Here is a 6,000-nt window from a genome sequence, read left to right as displayed (position 1 = left end):
TAAAGGAACTGACCAGACCACCCCAACTCAGCCCCACGGAGGACGTGGTCTTTTGCATATCCTGCTTGTGGCTATTGTCTATTGTCAGTAGCATTATGATAAGTGGGTCGTCTATCTGATGCTGCAAAACGTTCTGAGAGATCCAGCCCTCCCAGTTCTCCTGATAGCAGGCAGAGATCCAACTGTCTGATAGCATTTGATGAAAAAATGTGACTTGTCGGGGTGATTTAACATCTGTGCACTGCTAATCTGATGTATCAACTCAACAAAGGACACAGACAGAACAGGATGGCAGTGGTGATGACAGAAGAACTTTAGAGATCTCATATTGTATAAAGTCAAATTTTCATGTTTTTTTTTTAAATGTATATTAAGTGTGTATAGGTGCTAAATAAATACCGTGCAAGTATCAAAATGCTTAATCCACAGAGAAATGCACACAGTATTCAGAAACTGCCTTCAAATGAGCCGTCATGACTTGCGTGAAGCTGTGATTTCACAACTGTATTATAGACAGAATCACCGTGACATCACGCTAACCACAACAGTCATGGCCAATCACTGATTTCAAATGTGGAAATATGTGAAATCTGCAAACTTGTTTGTTTCTGTAGTAATTTTTTAGCCTAGACCGTAGCATTTAAAAAGATATGTTTAACATGATGGTCCGACTTATTTGAGCTTTTTTTATGTACTGCGTTGCTTTGTTAGCATGTTTGATAAAGCGGCAATGTAGTGCTGTGAACCGGGGCCACAGAAAAACGTATTTAGCTACCTAAGGGGCCGTACACATGCATGTCTTTAAGTGCCTGGAAAATGCGAGTTCGGGCACTGGGCGCTACTTTTGTGTCTTTTTTGAGCCAGCTTTCAAGAGCGAGGCGGTAGCTTGCATCTGAACTTACGAAGCAACCTTAACAAGCACCGTATCATAGTCTATTTACCTAAAATCCTGAGTGCAGAGCTGATCTTCTTCCAGGCGCTGTTTATAAGTGTGTGGGCATATCGTCCATGGGACAGATATAAAGCTCTGGCAGCCCTGCACCAAAATGATCAACTTTTCCGTGTTTATCACAGACTGATATTTATGGAGGAAGGGAAAGATATCTGTTGCCTGTGATTGGTTGGTCCTCATGACATGACATTGGGTGCGGTCACATGATGGCTTCTCATTTGGAATTAAATAAATCTGAATGAAAGCATTCAGAATTAAAGTTTTTCCAGGCAGTTTACATGGGAAATATTCATTCTGAACGAGCGTTTACACGGAAGATCACTTTAATCGCCTTTTAATCGCCTTTATTCAGGTCCGCGCAAGGTTTGGGGCAGGGATGGTTTCTGATTGGATAGGGGGTGAAGCGGATGTTATGTGTTTACTGCTCATTATTATTATTATTATTTATTGCTGTTTTTTGTATTTTTGTACTCTTTTTGCATGCCTAGTTTGTTTTACGTTTTAAAATTTTGAAATCTTTAATCTGACTCTTTCCCCTTGACTGCTGTAACACTGGAATTTCTCAATTGTGGGATCAATAAAGGTGCATCTTATCTTATTTTTACCGGAAGAAAACACTGTAGTCCTCGGTCCGGATAACAAGATGCTTGACGCCGCCGTTCTTAGTGCCTTTTTCAGGCTTGATTTGCTTATATTCTTGAAGCAGCATTACGACAACAACCTTGTTCTGCTAATCTGCTAGTCTTCTAACGTAGAAATTAAAAATTATATGTCCGCTTGGGACCATCTCTTGTTTTTAGAGGCTGCCATCTTGTCACGCTACATACGTCATTGCGCCAGAAGGGCAAGGAAACGAGCATGTGCAGAAAGACCGGAATGAACTTAAAGAGGAATGAGTGTATACAAGTGTGAGCAGTTCTTTCATTCGGAATTAGAAACGGAATATTCCAGCCCCTTACATCGGAATGAATTGTCAATCGCATTGGCCATTTTCATTCTGAATTAGGTGTTTACAAGATCACTTTTAATAGGAATGAACTTTCATTCCGAATGAAAAGGGAATTAAACTGTCCATGTTGCGTTCCAAAAGTTGAATTCTGTTTATCTCAGAGTGCAGTTGTCGGGCCCTGAAAAATAGGCGCTAGGGAATGCATGCGCGCTGCAATGTCATTGCTCTGGCTTTTAGCGCGCCTGCAGAGCATCATCATTGAAAACAATGAATTTAATAGCACAAAAAACACGGCACGTGTACATCCCCCAAAACGACTGACCTTAAAAAGCATCCGTTTAAGTGTATGCCACATTTGGAATATTCTCTCTGCTTTACCTTACACACTGACCAATCAAGTCAGCTGTAACATTAGACCAGCAACTCCCATCTTCAGTAAAAGTACTGTTTTTGTCAGTGGAGTCTGGCGGCTTTGAGATAATGTTTTCAGTTCCCCATCTGAAAGGGCGGCAAGGTGAAGTGCAAAAAATATTCTTAAAATAATGTACACTTAAACTGCTATTGATTTCTTTAAGTGGCCCTTTTTTTAGGTGGCTTAAACCTAACCAATTCTGGCAGCGTTTGCTCAGCACCGCTGTTTTTCATATACATGACACAGGGGTTTCACACCCACAACTTATTGTGAACAAACATTGTGATTCCGTCTATACAGATAGAAAGTGCGCTACAGCACCGTCAGTCATTTCCCTGCAAAGACCCTGAAACACTGGCCAATCAGAGCAGACTGGGCTTTTTTGGGAGGGGAGTTTAAAGAGACAGGGGCTAAATGGAGCGTTCCAGACAGAGGGTGAAGACAAGTATATTCAGGCAGACAGTACCAGAAAAATAATGTGTTTTTGAGCTTTAAAGCATGTAACTATGTCCTAGTAGCAACCCAAAATACAAACATGAACCTGATAATGAGCTTGGTACGGGACCTTTAAAAAAATTCTTGCTGACTCAGCATTTCTTGGGTGCAGTAGCTTTGTATTAATGTTGAGGTTATCCGAGCATCACTGATGTCTGAAGTATACATGATTCTTTTGAATTATTCTATTAAGATGCACTTGTGAATAGTAGCATGACACATCTTAAAACATTTTAACTGACTCACTAATTGAATCCATCTTTAAATGCAGTAAGAGCTGTGTGAGTCACAGCTGTCCAGTAAAGGCCTGTGCAGAAGCCCGAAGGCTCCGACTGATGTCTATCTCTCTGTAATGGACAGTAATGGACATAAAGTGTGTGATGTGATGAGTAATATTTCATAATTAATGTTTGCGTCAGTGCTCTGGAAGTTTAGCAAAGACAGTAAAAAGTACTAATGTGCTGCACGTCCCAGCTTGAGCCCAGGAGTGTGATTTGGGAAAGAAGAAAAAGTTAAATAAAGTGTTCAAAGTGAGCTCTAAATATGACTTCTCAGATGTCACATATGTGGAGTCTCACGCGGGGAGTTTCTTAACAAGGTTTTTTTCCACAGGTCACTAATTCCATGTAAGTGGTGCAGACACACACACACACACACACACACACACACACACACACACACACACACACACAAGAGACTCACACACACACACAAACACATGCCAGAGGCATTTACCAACACAAGCATCTCTTGGAGAAGTATCTCCATCAAAAACATCCCTCTCTCCATCTGTTAAACAAATAGGGAGCCCCTACAAAGGTGTGCAAAAGAATCCACATGATCAAAGTGTATGAGAATGGCAGCCTTGTCCTGGCCTGGCCATTATCAGGCCCCATGAATGCCTGTCTTCTCCTCTTTTGTCGGCCGAGGCATTGACAGTCACTCACCCGGCAATGACTGTCACACCAGCGCAAAGAGCCAGCCGCCGACAGGGGCCAACCACATCAAACGAGGCTGTCAAGGGGCCCTGCTCGTGAACCGTGGCAACAAACACCTCCTGATCCTCACCTACAGCTCAGCAGCAGACACCCACCGCTGTGCTCTCAGCCACTGCCTCCACTGAGAAAAGATGTACTGCCTGGACCTCATTTCCCTCTCTGCCTCCCCCCTACTCTCCCTCTCTCACTGTCAAGTAGTGCTTGTGTTAACCTCCAGCCTGCCGAGACACAAAGGGCCGCTAAAGTGTTTAAGAATGCTTTATGGATGCATGACGGGGGAGGCTGACACTGGTGGGGGTCAGAAAGTACACAGGATGTGAATGAGATACATTCAGTTTAACTTTCAGTTTGGAGCTGAGTCACACTTGATTTAAACTGTGCGATGTTGGGACTTCAAAAGTTGAGTGGAAGAAGAAGACAATCATTTTAAATTGGCTGCAACAAGTACTTTGGTCGAGTCAGCATGAGTGCGCATTGCATGTGTAAGCTACCAGCGTCAGATTACTTCCATGGAAATAAATATGACCTCATATGCAGTGTTTGTTCTCCATTAACGAGATATTAATAGCCATAACTGTATAACAGTCCTGAGACAGTGTACACACACACCCACACACCTGTCTAGAATTTTGTGTTTGTTTGTTTTTAAGTGGAAATCTTTGTACTGACAAAGCTTGAAACATTGAGACTTTTCTCTTCACTTTATTTTTCATGTTGAAGGTCTTCTGCAAATGTATTCACAACTTTGCTGCTGTGGATTCAATAATTATGTCCACAAAAGAAAAGCTAGTGTAGGAAGTAAATCTGAGTGCTGGACAATTTTCCACTTCAATTAACTGGTACACAATTAAAAATAAAAATTAAACTTATTTTCTTACCTTTAAACTGTACCAGTGACATTAACATTGCATTTAAATTACATTATATTTAAACAGAGTGGAAAAATAACATAAATGTGAATACAAATGTCAGATTATAACACAAAATGTGTTACTTGTATCTTTGTGGGACACTCACTATCACCTTAGTCTCCTCTTTGACCTCTGTTCCTGCTGTGATTGACTGTGATGAGACTGCCACCTGCAGGCCGTAGATTATCCTCCATCCAATTTCATGCAACATTTCATTTGAGTCACTGAGGAGACAGATAGGAAAAAAGAAAGATTTTTATGCATTTTTAGCAGTAAACAAGAGCAGATCTACCTATAAAATCGAGAAGAAATAAAATACAGCAAGTCAATTCAACATAAGGTGGATGATAACTAACTTGTCTAAATTACTGCTGACCATTTGAATATATCTAACTAGGCAGGAGAGACAAAAATAAACTAGCCGCAGACAAGATGGTGGATGTCAACCATGATGATCATCCTTATACAAGAAGTGAAGTTCATATGCACAACAATGACATGCAGAGAAGCAGTTATTGGCAATGGCAATTTTAAATCTCCCTCTAGTAAGGCTGACTCAAGAGCTTACTGTATGTTAAAGAAAGAGAATGACACAAGTTAAAAAGAATTATGAGAATTTAAGACATAAAACAGTGCAAGTTAAAACATAGGGATAAAATATATGTGGTAGATAGTACTTGCAAATGGATAAACTGAATGTAAACAGGAATGTAAAATTAAGTTAAAACACACAGGTACAACTGGTACCTGGAGAGGTGCCAGCCTGCCTCCTGGGCACTGCCAAGGTGCCTTTGAGTAAGGCACCAAACCCCCCAACTGCTCGGGGTGCCTGTCTATGGGCAGCCCCCTCACTCTGGCATCTCTCCCTTTAATGCATGCATAGATCCTGTGTGAACCTGCTGTCTGTGGTGGCAGCAGTCAGAACAGTTTGTGGCAACAGGAGGAAGTGGCAGCATTATTTTTTTGTATTTATTTAAGGGATTTTTTTCTGCCTTCTTATCATATCTAGTTCACTTTTAACATTTCTTTGAGACAATAAAAGTCACCTTTTTAAGAAATATTTTTGAAAATGTAAGTCTTGATTGTTTACCCACTACAACATATGAAACGTTTGTAAAACCACAGCCTCAATTTGTTGAATATTGTGTGTAACACTGAATTACATCACTATTCAGTTTCTAGTTTATAATGTTTAAATTATCATACAAGACACATGCACCATGTAACTGTTACATATGTGGACACCTGAATTTCCAACTCAAATTCAATATTTTAACATGTAA

This window comes from Epinephelus moara, chromosome 10, assembly GCF_006386435.1.
Source record: "Epinephelus moara isolate mb chromosome 10, YSFRI_EMoa_1.0, whole genome shotgun sequence".
NCBI classification, from domain to species: domain Eukaryota; kingdom Metazoa; phylum Chordata; class Actinopteri; order Perciformes; family Serranidae; genus Epinephelus; species Epinephelus moara.
This window is presented reverse-complemented; position numbering follows the sequence as displayed.